This window comes from Mustelus asterias, chromosome 6, assembly GCF_964213995.1.
Source record: "Mustelus asterias chromosome 6, sMusAst1.hap1.1, whole genome shotgun sequence".
Lineage (NCBI taxonomy): Eukaryota > Metazoa > Chordata > Chondrichthyes > Carcharhiniformes > Triakidae > Mustelus > Mustelus asterias.
The window spans coordinates 85,413,812-85,428,249 of record NC_135806.1 but is presented as its reverse complement, the minus strand read 5'-3'; the positions used below and the strand labels follow the sequence as shown (position 1 = coordinate 85,428,249).

General features: G+C 41.1%; 1 long non-coding RNA gene across 4 annotated transcripts in view; it reads right to left on the bottom strand.

Annotated features, from left to right (window-relative positions):
* LOC144494980 (uncharacterized) overlaps positions 1 to 12,222 on the bottom strand; it is a 32,917-nt gene extending 20,695 nt beyond the window's left edge. Inside the window, exons 1-2 of one of the 4 annotated variants that reach the window (XR_013498187.1) lie at positions 11,840 to 12,222; positions 11,370 to 11,440 (exon numbers count right to left, since the gene is read on the bottom strand). This is a non-coding gene — a long non-coding RNA (uncharacterized LOC144494980). The remainder of the gene's footprint in view (positions 1 to 11,369; positions 11,441 to 11,839) is intronic. The other 3 variants (XR_013498186.1, XR_013498184.1, XR_013498185.1) reach the window with 3 other exon arrangements.
* Between the last annotated feature and the right edge of the window lie 2,216 nt (positions 12,223 to 14,438).

Sequence of the window (14,438 nt, the reverse complement as noted above, 5' to 3'; positions counted from 1 at the left end):
GGCACTACAGGTGGCTCAGCTGTACAGCAGCTTTGGGTGGGGGGTGGGGACTAGAAGAGCGATAGAGATAGAAGATTCAACTGGATAGGGGAACAGGCAAGCATTTCTGTGACCACAGACACAAGTCTAGAATGGTATGTTGCCTATAACAGGAAATGCTGGTGGTGAATCTCAGCAACTTCTGTGGAGAAAGAAACAGAGTTAACATTGAGCCCAAGATGGCTCTTCATCAGAACTAGAGAGAAGTAGAAATGTTGAAAAGGGCTTTTGGGGGGGGGGGGGGGTAAAAGACAAGTGATGCAAAATAGAAAGTCAAAGATAAATTGGAGGGCAGGAGAGGTTAAAAGACAAAGATGTCATACAGCATAAAACAAAGGGAGTGGTGATGATAGTATAAAGATAAATGCTTTTGTCCAGAGTAGGTGTTAATAGCAGGACAAAGGTAAGTAGGTCAGGCAACATTGGTGGAGAAACATTAACATTGAGTGGAATATGACTCCTCCAAAACTAAAAGAGGGTGGAAATATGATGGGTTATAAGTCATCAAAAGGAGGGAGAATCACAGAATTGTTATGGCGCAGAAGGAGCCATTTGGTCCATCGTGTCTGCACCAGCTCTTTCAGATGCCAGCCACTCGTTGCATGAAATAGATTTTCCTCATGTCTCCATTGCTTCTTTGCCAGTTACCTTAAATCTATGCCCTTTGGTTTTCGCTCCTTCCACCAATGGGAACAGTTTTCCCTCTTTGCCAACCACTCTTAGTGCCATTCCCCTGCAAAACAAAGTTTTAGGATAGGATAGAGGGTGGGAGAGTAAATGACAAAGATGTCATGGAACAAAAGGCAAAGGGAGTGGTAATGTTTGTAGTAAATAAACAAAACATTTATCCAGAGTGAGTGTAAATGCCAGAATAATGAACAGCTCCGTCCAAAAGCAAAAACAAGAAAAATATTATTCAAACCGATTATGTCAAACTTGTATAGAACCTTGGTTAATCGTCAACTGGCAATTTGTGTCAGGTTCTGAGTGTCATTAAGAAATGATTCATGAGAATGGTTCCAGGGATGAGGAACTTCACTTAGACTGAAGAGGTTGGAACTATTTTTCTTGGAGAAGAGAAGGTTGAGAGGAAATTTGATAGAGGTATTCAAAATCATGACGGTTCTGGACAGAGCAAAGAGGGAAAACTGTTCCCATTGGTGGAAGGAGCGAAAACCAAAGGGCATAGATTTAAGGTAACTGGCAAAGAAGCAATGGAGACATGAGGAAAATCTATTTCATGCAACGAGTGGTTGGCATCTGAAAGAGCTCCCACCTCCCTTTCACTGACAGTGTGCGCTCATGACTTTGGTTAAGGGGATTTCAATGCTCCAGAAAAAGTCAACCTGATTGAATGAACAGGGAATTGGGGGTGAGCTGGGATGTGATAAGTGATTCAAAAACCTTGGAGAGGAAACGTAAGCAGGAAATGGGCACTAGTTAGTGAGGCGTTTTTTTAAAAATGAGGAGTATGCTGACAGTTTTGATGAGGAGGACAGTGCACAAGAAAATATAGCCATTTACAATGTCAGTTAACATGGCGCTGAAGAGAAAGGTTGAGCAGGTGGCTTATCGTACAAGGTGAACTTGGAAAGGGTATGTGGGAAAATGAGGAAAAACTAGAGAGAGTTCATAGCTAGGGTAGGGGCATGTTTGGTTTGATATGCAAGAGGGAACATGGGGGAGGGAGGGGCGCAAAGCAGCAGAATGGATGATCTTTATATTTTATTAATAAAGAAGTCCAGAGGCTCCATGCATTAGTGATGAGAATGACAGAAGGAGGGAAAGACAGAGGAGTCAATGAGATAGCTGGTAGCAGAGGAAAGGAACTTAAGAGTCATCTTTATCATCCACAATGTTTCTGTAGTCAGGACAGTTTTGGCAGGAGAGAGAGAGGCCAATTGTAGCTCTGTGTGCTTCAGCCAGATGTAATAATGGATGGCTAAGTCAGTTGCATGCCATAAATCAGCTCCCAACTGAACTGTAGGTGCCCGATTTAAATATTACATAGATTGGAGAAGCAGGACACAGCAGTACACAAAAACATTACACAACTCACTGCTGTAAAAATGACAGCAGGCATACATGCTCTGGGTTGGGTCACATTTTGCAATTTTTTGTTTCCTCACCTCCCGATTCTCTCCTGTATGAAATGCAGGGAGCACAGAGTTAATACCAACCAGTTTGGCTCCTTGAAGGAAAATTATTTTCAATTAAAGATTATTGCCATTCCAGGGCCTCTGGCTCTCCACATTGGAGTTAAGTACCCGCTCCAGCTTTGCAGAACTTTATCAGGATGGGCACCTCAACAGACATACTGCACTTGCCCTAATTATTAAAATAACCCCATCCCCAGGATTTGAGGTCAGGGTTAATATTCACTTTAACAGAGACCCTTCTATTGCAGTTCCTAATCACAGAGCAAGGACACTAACATTTCAGAGGACAATAGTCTTCATTTGACCAACGTGTAATGCAAAGTATGGGTAAAACTTTACACTTTTTCCTTACTGGTGCTGAGGCATTATCACCTTGCGCAGCAATGCTAAATAACTGAACTGGAAAAGACATGCAAGTTCTAGGTTAAAAAGGATATTCAACCTGGAATTTTGCTGGGTTTCTCTACATCTCTCACTGTAAATTCAGCAGGAAACAGGCAGAATCTTCAGAGAAGCAACGCAACCTATGAGTTCTGACACGTTTTCCACCTAAATGGTGATAGGACACTGGGAGACAACCCTCATTTCTCCCCCACCCCCACCCCAACGACAGGTCCATGTTTTTCCATAACCTCAGCAACAATGTAGTAATTCCATAAGGAATGTATTAGCTTTTACTGTTCTGTTAATATTTAAACAAAAACACAGACAGAAAGAAGCCCCCTGCCTTTTACTGTTCAACATTAGGAACTTGCTACAGATGGCCTGGGGTTTATTTACTTCATATACTTTTTATACTGGGGATATTTGGAATTTTGTAAATGGATCTGTTGCTACTACTTGGTTTAATTAGCTTCAAACAATGAACATAAATGAGTTTTCTGCTTTTTAATAATGCCAACCTTCTCCATAGACATCAATGAACAGAAACATTTCACTATGATTTCTCTGCAGTTCAGGTCATCTGTTTCAAATTGACAATTTAACAAAAGTGAATCCAGTTCATGAGCATTACTAAACAATATGGTTTACTGCTTCACAAGTTCAAATGTCGTGGTTTTAAAGCAGAATCCAATGCAAACTTTAGTAGCTGGTTTTTAAACATTAAAATATGGAATTAATCAGTGCCAGTATAAATGTTCTTTTTAAATTTTGCCATTTAGGAATACTTACAGAATTAACAAATTTTAAAAGTAACTGTCGGTTTTCACTATTTTAAGGTTAAGAAAAATCTAAAACCTTGAGTTGCATTAACAAAAGCTTCTATCATTTCAGAAGAATAAAGCTTCTTCTCTTACTAACAAAATAATCATGAACCGAAACATTATTTTTGCAGTGCAAATATAATCACATAAAAGAATGTTGTACTATGTATCATATTTGGCCTATCCTCATTCCTGTGAAGGGCATAAAGAATGTACTTTTTTTTTGGAACAGCACTCCTTTCAAAGGACTGCCTGTCAGCTTCTGAGTTCATCCAAGGATTCGTACAAGCACAGACTTGAATCTATAAGCACTATGGGTAATGGTTTCAGGCTGCAGGTGGTAGGGAATGTTTAGATACAACTCTTCTATCTGGTTTCCAGCCAAGATGGTAGGCCTGCCAGAAGTTCAGGTGCATTTGTTTTCCTTTAAAATAAGATGCAAGCTTTTTTTAAAAAAAAAATATTTAAAATACAATTCACTTGTTAAGTTAGTCACTTTTTGTTATATGGTTTTTCTTGTATGTTCTCAGCAGACGATTGTCTAGGTATTCATAATCAAGTGCTCTGTTCAACTGCAAAGTATCCATTTTTCAGGAACTAAACAAGCTGCCAAGTCCACAACATGGGAAGGAAGAAGAGCACACCCATTTCCAACCAATGCATGCCTGCATACTCAATGAGAAATTGTCTAGCCATGCCCCCACCTCCAACAGGCAGTAGGCCTTCTGCACGTTCAGATAAGATGTCTTGCGCTCGAGCCCCCACTGCAAGATTGGTTTGCCCTAAAGCAGCAAGCTGCATGAAGAAAAGTCATGCCGCTGCTTACCAGCAAAATATACTTACCTGAATGTAGAGTAGAAGGTCTTGTGGTAACGATCAAGAGCTCCAGGTTCAAGGCCACCATTAGGACTTGTCAGCCATGGAAGGAGTGTTCATAACAGTTCAATATGCTGATAATCAGCATAGCAATCCTCCCATCATCTCCCCACTATTCCCCAAAGGGAAAATAACGTGTGAGCATGAGGATATGCTCATGTAGAGCCAGGAGGAGTGCTCTGACCCCACATTTAAAGAATGCGGATTTCCGCCTCTTGCACCCACTCCAGTCACAGCCTCATCCCAATCTAGCCGCTGATCTCTCTTCCCAGCCTGATTTCCCGACCTGGCCTCCAGCTGAAAAAAGCATTCAGGGCGGCAAGGACAGAGAATGTACTCTGGGAGGGGCACTTCAATATCCATACCAAGACTGGCTCAGTAACACTACTACTAACCAGGCTGGCAGAACCACCAGATTCGGCCTGCAGCAGACGCTGAGGGAATCACGAAGGAAAAACCTACTTCTCTCGCTCTCACAAGCCTACCTGTCACAGGTGCACCTGTCCATGAAAGTATTGGCAGGGGTGACGATCACAACGTTAATGCAGAATTGAAGCCCCATCTTCACATTTAATCTATCCTCCATCTTGTTGTTTGGCACTATCACCATGTTAAATACAACAGATTCAGCACAGCTCTAAAAACTCAAAACTGGGCATCCATGACACACCATGGGTCATCAGGAGCAGAATTGTATTTGACCACCATATGCAAGCTCATGGTCCAGCATTTCACTGACTGTCATACAAAGAACAAAACAGCACAGGAACAGGCCCTTCGGCCCTCCAAGCCTGCACCGATCATGTGTTCCTAACTAGACCATCCGTTTGTATCCCTCTATTCCCAGTCTGTTCATGTGGCTATCTAGATAAGTCTTAAATGATCCTAGCGTGTCTGCCTCAACCACCTTGCTTGGTAGTGCATTCCAAGCCCCCACCACCCTCTGTGTAAAATACGTCCCCCGCATATCTGTATTGAACCTTGCCGCCCCCCTCCCCCCCTTACCTTGAACTTGTGACCCCTTGTGTTTGTCATTTCTGACATGGGAAAAAGTCATGGTACCATCAAACTGGTAAACCAACCCTGGTTCTATGAGGAGTGCAGGCGAGAATGCCAGCAGCAGCATCAAGCATATCCAAGAGGAAGTTGCCAATCTGACGAAGCTACCACAAAGGATTAGATGAATGCTAAACAGCATGTGATAAACAAAGCTAAGCAATCCCAGAACCAACAGATCAGATCAACTCTCTGCAGTCCTGCCACATTGAGTCATGAATGGTGGTGGATAATTAACCAAGTAACCAGAGGAAGCAATTCCACAAATATCCACATTCTCAATGATGGGGAGCTCAGCACCTCAGTGTAATGAGCAAGGCTGAAGGACTTGCAAACAGGTTTAGACACATATGCTAAGTGGATGATCCATCATGGCTTCCTCCTGTGGTCCCCAGAATCACAGATGCCAGCCAATATAATTCATTCCACATGATATCAATAAATGATAGAAGACACTGGACACAGCAGAGACTATGAGCTCTGACACTATCCGTGCTGTCGCACTGCAGACCTGTTCTCCAGGTCTATGTTCTATCTCTAAACAAGCTTTTCCAATGCAGCCACAATGCAGGAATCTACCAAACAAGGTGGAAAATTCCCAGCTACGTCCTTTCCACAAAAGCTGGAAAAATCCAATCTGGTCAGTTCCCATCTCATCAGTCTGATCTTGTTCATTAGCAAAGTGATGGATAGTGTCACCGAGAGTGTCGTCAAGAAGCTCTTACACAGCAATGACCTGTTCGTCGATGCTCAGTTTGAGTTGTGCCAGGGCCACTTGATTCCAGGATTTATTACAGCCATGGTCTCAAGATGCATAAAGGAGCTTAATTCAAGAGGTGAAGTGAAAGTGTCTGCCCTTGATATCAAGGCAGCATTTGACAAATATGGCATCAAGCAGCTCTGGCAAGACTGGAGTCAATGGAAATCAGGTGCAAACTCTCCAATGGTTTGAGTCATAAAATAAAGGAAGATGGTTGTGGTTGCTGGAGTTCAATCCTCAGCCCCAGAACATTGCTGCAGGAGTTGCTCAGGGTGTTGTCCTAGGCCCAACCACCTTCAGTTGCTGCATCAGTGACCTTCCCTCCATCATAAGGTCAGAAGAAGGGATGTTCACTGATGACTGCTCAATGTTCAGTACCTTTCACAACTCATTAGATACTGAAGCAGTCTGTGACCACATGCAGCAAAATCTGGATAACATTTAGGCTTGGGCTGAAGTGGCAAGTAACTGGACAGAGCAGATAGGGTGAGATTGTTCCCACCTGTAAAAGGGTCAAGAATGGGCGAGCACAATTTTAAAGCATTTGGCAAAGGAAGCACAATAGATATGAGGAAAAACGCTTTTCACACAACACTACCTAAAATGCAGGTTCAATCGAAGCATTCAATGGAAATTAGACTGTATTCCAAAGAGGAAGAATGTGCATGGTTACAGAGAGAAGACAGGAGAATGGTACAAAAGGAATTGCTCATTTGCACAGCTGATGCAGACGAGATGGGCTAAACGGCCTCCTTCTGTGCTGTAACAACTCTGTGATTGATAACCTTAAAATTAGTGGCAGGCCATTCAGGAGAGAAGTTAGGAAATACTTCAAGCAAAAGGTGATAAGAATGTGGAACTCTTTTTCACAGAAACAGCATATGTTAGCTCAATTAATTATTTAAACCTGTGATCGATAGATTGTGGAATTGCCAAATGGAATAAAGGATATATGCAGCCAAGGCAAGTGGATGTAGTTGGGGTGCAAATTAGCCATAATCTCACCGAATGGGGCCAAACAGGCCTGAAAATGAATGGCCAAGCCCTGTTCCCATATGGTCATACATATTTTGACTCAGGTTGTGCTGAAAGCATGGGAACGTTAACAGTGCAACTGATGAGCATTAAGTGATGCACATTACAAGTTATAATTAATTTCAAGGAGATTTTACTTGATTACTATTGAGGATTGAAAAAAAAGTCTTGTTTTTTTTCCTTCCTGAACCATAAATTTAGCTTGAGGACAAGTTTCTTTCACATTCTTTGGTTTTGTATAAGTTTATGCCTTTGAAGCTGTTGTTTTTGGAAACAAGGGGGGGAAAAGATTGCTAAATGCATCAAGCCATTTTCTCCAAATGTGTTATTATTGGTTTCTTCTTGCAGTATTAGGAAAGCTGAAAATGATGAGCAGCCCTGAATGCTTTTTAAACTAGACCCAAGGACAGATATCCATCAACAATTCTTGATTTTATTTGATCTAATGGTCACTGGGGTCTTTTCTATTTGATTTTCTGGAAGAATCGGAAAAGTTGCAGTCAGGCATAAAAGATCCCATGGTACAATTTGAAAAAGTGCAGGGGAGCACTCCTGTTATCCTGGCTAACATTTATCCCTTAACCAACACCAATAAACAGATTATCTGGTCATTTATCTCATTGCTGTTAATAGATGCTTTTTGTGCACTAAACGGCTGGCATGCCTCCTACATTACAAGTCACTTTGAGAGCATTTCATTGGTTGTAAAGTGCTTTCAGATGTCCCGAGTTCCTTCTTTGTAATGCGTAAATGAAAAAATATGAAACTTAAATATTTACTGCCTTTACATTACACATCAAGTGCTACAATATGATTGCTTAGGAGTGAATAAACTTATCAAGATACATGCTTAATCCTGCAGAGGCACCAAAGAAGGTATTGAAAGCCAACGGGCAAACCTTTGTTTTCTTGACGAAGTTTACCACCAACATCTACTCATGTCTCCTTACAGCAAGACTTATTGTTGCACTGCCTCCAAGAAGATATTAAACAAGGATGCAGATCTACATTGATATGGAAACAGTAGATGGCATTTCTATTGAGAAAGTGGAGGGACACATAGGTCAACTGATATTCTCCAAATTCACTCTACCTCTCCAGATTTACAAAGGAATTAAGATGAGTGGCAATGCTACCATACACCCTTGGGTACAGTACAGGAGAAACCAAGTAATTGTGGTAGTGGTTAGACTAGTAATCTAGAGGCATGAATGTAATTTTTGCTGTTAAATCTCAACTAGTGGAATAATGTTCACTGCAGAAGGAAACTTTTGTTCTTATCCAGGCTAGTCTATATGTAACAACTGACAGAGGGCACATTTTTCTTTGCAGGTACAAGCCAAGAAAAATAGTTCATCTGAAATACTATTTAGGTTATAACAGTTTAACAAAGGAATGTTTCTTTAACTTTATGCAAGAGAAAAGAATATCAATAAGCTGATCCGTCTCTTGGAGCAACATTAATTAACATTAGGTCTGACTGAGGAAGAATGCCACCCTTTTTGAATTGTTTCAATACTGAGATAGGTATAACCTGTTCCAAAGGAAACAGAATCAACTAGAAGATATCAAGTCGTGGACTCTCAAGTTTCTTTTTTAAATATGTTGTCAATATTTATATTGCAGCGCATGGCAAACAGGAGCTAAGAATCCATTTATAAAGGAAAAGTATAAAAATAGATTTCCTCAACAGTTCACACAATGCACCTTTTTCCAAAAGATTACACTATGAGAAAAACATGTGCACTGGATTTATGCTACTCTACTATTTGCCATCCCACTGGCAAAGTTCCTTCAAGGCCAAGGATTTCAGACAATCATATCTGGTGCAGAACTAATTTAGTCATTCATTATCAGCCAGTCACATCAAGCATTTTCAAGCTTTATTCTCCAATGCCAAAACTATTAGTCATCTCCCCTATCCGCTCCAGCCTCACCACCACTAAATGCAAGGTGGTCATGGACCTTGTCATTAGAATTCAGACCAATCTGTTCACTGCCACTGCTACCCCAACTTTCCCACTATGTTGAACCTCCACCACCAGCTCCTGCCTAACTTAGCCCCAAACCTTTGTTTTTCCTCATTTGCCTCTTTTGCTCCCTCATGGCTGCTCCAAGTTCACCTCTTATTCAGGAGATGAGACTGTTGTGTTCTTGAACCCATTCCTGGTAAAATGTTAATCACTTTTCCTGCCTTTCTGGTCCACATGTTAAGTGACGGCAAAATCGGTTCTCTCTCCCTTCCAAAACCGCTGTCATCATTTCTTCCTTTAAAGCACTACAAACCTTTGTCCATATCTCTGGCCTCTCCAAAAGTTCTTGGAAGCCTTGCGGCCAGTGAAATTCACGTGAATATTTCCCACCACTCCATGCCTGAATCTCTCCAGCCACGTTAAGCATTAAAGAATTGTGTTTGGTCCCTTCCACAAACTCTTTGCCCTTGATTCCATCTCCACCCCAGCCACAAACCAAATACAGAACCAGACACTTGGCAACCAAGGTGCTTTATTCAATTCCAAGGTGAATTTCTGATCTCATATCCTCTGTCATAGCCAATCTGCATCTTCTGTAGCGATGCATGTCTCCACCCCATCTCACTTGGTCGCCAAAAGCATAATTTGTGCCATTATCACCTCCAGATGCAGAAACTCCAATACTCTTCTGGCCAGCCTCTTGAGCTTCAGCAACCTTCAACTCATTCAAAGCTCTGCTGCTAAATATTCTATCCCATACCAAGTCCCACTCATCTAGCATGCTGTCCTTGTTGATCTGCACTGGCTCCAGATTATCCAATTTTAAATTTAAAGTTGGCTGGAGTAAATTCAAATAATTCACTCAAAGGCATCAGCTGGCATCAACGTCCAGTTATGTCTGGTCCCATGTGCCTTTTTGGCAGAATGAATATGATCTAGGGCAAGTGCTACCTTAATTGGATGAGAATTAATTAAGTTAATTTATGAAAATGATGGTCCATTTCAAGACAGATTGTGCGCTGAAGAGTTAAAAGCAGCATGGATTTGCACTCTATATAACCCAGATGATCGACAGCCATCCCTTCAGCTGCCAAGATTCTAAACTTTGGAATTCTCTCCTTAAGTGTCTGCACACCTCTTTCCTGATTTAAGACATTCCTCAAGACCTACCTCTTTTAGCTAGTTCTTGATCACCTTATATCGCTGTTTCAAATTTTGTACAACACACTGTGAAGTTGCTTGGAATGTTTTACTCCATTAAAGATGCAAGCTGTTGTTGTAGTCATAATTCATTCCAACAAAACAATTCCCACCCAGAAATATAGATTTTGATTTTCAAGGAAGGAAATATAGAAATTTGGACTGTGTAGGTGAAATAGCAGACTCATTTAGGATCTGTGAAAGGACATCAAGCAAATTTAGTGTATTATAGTGGAATTACTTTTGGTATATTACTGAGGAATTAAATAATGAATGGTTTTCAGTTTACTTAATCATTAGTCAAAAGACTTTATTTGCATTTTACAAATTGATATATAAATCAAAGTTTAAATAATTAATTCTGTACTGATTTATTCCAAGTAACAATTTTGTTTCAAAAATGGAATATGAAAACTCAATGAAAAAACAAGAAACAAAATGATTCCAATAGCACCTTTCAAGTGTAAGTAAGAACATGATGAGGGAAATTTAGAAAGGTTTCCTGAAAGACTGAGGTGAAGTAGATTGCATGGGAGGAGATTCCTGTGGAGAATAACCTCCAACACAGATTATTTGGCTGTGATGTATGTCCTATGTAATTTAAAATATAAGGGTCAATGTAACAAGAATAAAACCTCTATTGAGTAGAAACACCATTCTGAGGCCTAAAATCTATAATATTTTATTAAACATATACATGCAATAATCTAATGGGTCGATTAATTTGGAAATGCAATGATAACATTTGTTGAATTAGAAATGTAGATTCTCAAAAATAATATCAAAATTTCTAGCTTCACAAAAGACAAATTAATACTGGATGTTTGAGCCCTTCGTTTGAAATTATATCCACATTCTTAAGCTTAGATAATAAGCCTAAAACAGCACATGAATATACTGAACTAGAATTGGTGAGCGCAATTAAACGCATACATTTTTCCACGAACATAGGGCATTGGTTTGCACTAGTGAACAAATAGGCATGGTATTCGTTTTGGTGATTCATTAACCAAGAGCCCTCTAAATCACAACTACACATTTTTGTCTGAGACGGGTCAATCCTTACCCTTGTCTGCATGTTTTTCTGGCAGAGCTGGGACTGCAGGCAGGTCTCCCCAGTTCCTAAAGGGGAACAAACTATAAGAGGAAAAAACATACAGTTGTTTTATTTATAATTATTTGCAATGCACGTAGCGACGATCTTTTCAAGCACACATCGTTAACTTCACGATTTTAATATCTGCAACACCAAAAATTAAAAAAAATCAGATGTAACTGAAGACAACCCAAATGTACCAATACCCAATATTTTAAAAAAACACATTCTAAATCTGCAATGGTTGAAAGGAAAACTAAGTCGGAATGTTGGGAGAAAGAACAAAAGAACGCTCATAAAGGAGAGCTCAGTTCAAGCGCTTACCCACGCCAAGCTAATACACAATCAGCTACCCAGAAACAAAAATCGATATTCTTCAACAAAATGAATGCTTTAGAAGAAAAATTACTGAACTGATTGCTCCACGGCACAATACTTACAGACAAAGCCCTCTGCCCCGCTCCACCTTCTACCCTACATAGAGATCTGCATTGTAGCTCCCACAAACGGGAGCATTTTTCCCATAAAAGCAATAATTACTGCACTCCACAAATGAAGTGCAGCCAGCTTTTTCCACCCTTCCTCCCCCCCCCCAAAAAAAGCTGCTTTACTGTCTACCCCAGTGCCCGTAGTTGGACTGTACAGAACAATGAGCTAATTCTGTAGCTAGCTAGCTAGCTGGCTGGCTGGCATTAGTCCAAACCTTCAGCGCTGGGATACGGTTAGTGCTGCTGCAAAGCCAGACTGCTTACTCTGCATTAATGATCAACTCCAAAGTCCCCCCTCTCCCCTCTCCCCTCTCCTCTCTGTCTGCTCTGGCCCCGGCCAATCAGCGCGCGCGCAGCCCAGGGAGCCGCCGCTTCAACCGAACCTGCTGATCCGGGCCCGGCCTATCGGCGCCTCCCGTTGGCCCGATGACGTCAGCCGGGTTCTATTTTGGAACGTTGCTAGCCTGGGCAGGGCGGCGCGGCTGGCTGTCAATCAAAGGCAGCAGGCTAGGGTGTGAGGGCGCTGGCTCAAACACTGCTGCGTTGACTCAGCTGCCAGAGAGAGAGAGACTGGGACTGGGAGTCACCCAGCTGGTGTTATATAAGGTGACGGAGCAACATCTGAGACGCCAGCCAGCGCCAACAAACAAAATAAAACTGCATGCAGAACATCTTCATATTTATATTCAAAAATCCACTGCTGCTCCCAGCATTGGGAGGAAAACAAAACTTATGCAAAGTAAGATGTATCATTTTCTTAGAAAATGCTACATTTTCAAAGTAAGAGAATTCAATCTAAAAAAATCCTACATCGAGTTTTTTTTATAAAACTTCATGAATATTTGGGTATAAAGGAACGGTTGGCATGCCCCTGTAAGAATAACCCGCAAGATGGCACACTTTTTGCTACGTGTTACACACTATATTGAAGTTGCAAGTTACTTGGAAATTTTTACCTCTGTTGTTTCACAAACCAAACACGAAAAGCTGTGTTGATTGTATTAAATTGACACAAATCCCTTCATTCTACCAAAGTACTTAGTGAGGTTACAGACTGGGTTTCTGATGATGTAATCCGTACGCACACAATGCAGGCAGAAGCGGTGCAGATTTCGTTGATTTTTTTTAACCTAAAGTTTTAATAATACTGTACTAGTGACACATCTTTTAGTTCCAAACTCTGCCCTTAGAGACTGCAGTTATTCCAGCGTCCAGACAGATACATCCTTTCATTGGGAGTGAGCTGCCATGGAAACCTCATGTTCGAACAAAAAGCAAAATACTGCGGGTGCTGGAAATGTGAAATCTGATTAGAAAATGCTGAAAATACTCAGCAGGACAAGCAGCATTTGTGGAAAGAGAAACACAGTTCAAGTGTTGAATTTTGCCTAGAGGGACGGGGTGTGGTTAATAACGCCGAACTATCACGTTCGCCCGTATTACTTATTTGAAATTGACTTTCCCCCCACCCCGTCAACTTCAGGGATATTCAGATTAGTGCGGAAATCCTAAAGTTTGGAGCTGTCAGTCAGTAGTCTGACAGACTCCGCTGTCCCCGCACATCCAGAGACAACAATCACTGAATCAATTCAACTTTCCCACATCCTTCGTACAAAACCTATAATACAGTGATGGGCAACCTAGGCTAGTGAGTGGGTTGTCTGAGTGGCCCTCCTTCATCCTAGTGGGTGACAAGATTATTGGATGACACAGTGGTTAGCATTGCTGCCTCACAGCTCCAGGGACCTGGGTCACTGTGTGGAGGTTGCACATTTTCCCTGTGTCTGCGTGGGTTTCCTCCGGGTGCTCCGGTTTCCTCCCACAGTCCAAAGATGTGCAGGTTTGCTAATTGCCCCTTAGTGTCCTGGGATGTATATTAGAGGGATTAGCAGGGTAAATATGTGGGGGTTTTGGAGATAGGGCCTGGGTGGGATTGTTGTCAATGCAGACTTGATGGGCCAAATGGCCTCCTTCTGCACTGTAGATTTCTATGATGATAGTTAGTGACTCTTGAATAAGATTAAATATATTTAATACACACCAAATATTTCACAAGTTGTAGAAAATGCTTAATCATTCATATATTAATAGAATTGTCATCAACTTCAAGTGGTAAAAACAAAATAAATATTTTACTTGATTGAAAACATGGCTCTCGTGGTCAATGTGTGCAATCAGTATGCTCTTCACTTAACGTGTGTATCACTTCAGTCATACCATTAGGAAAGAAACCCCGAGGAGGATAGTAATGGACTCCGAAAGAACATAGTCAGACTGATGGAATGGGCAGATATGTGACAGATGAAATTTAATACAGAAAAAAGTGAAGAGATAACATTTTGGAAGAAGAGCAAAGAGAGGAAATATAAAATAAAAGATACAATTCTAAAGTGGTGCAGGAAGGAGCAGAAGGACCTGGGGGTTATTGTGCACAAATTGTTGATGGCAGCAGGGTAGATTGAGAAAATGGTTAATAAAGCATACAGACTTCATAAATAGAGGCATAAAGTACAAAAACAAGGAGGTTATGGTAAACCTTTATAAAACACAG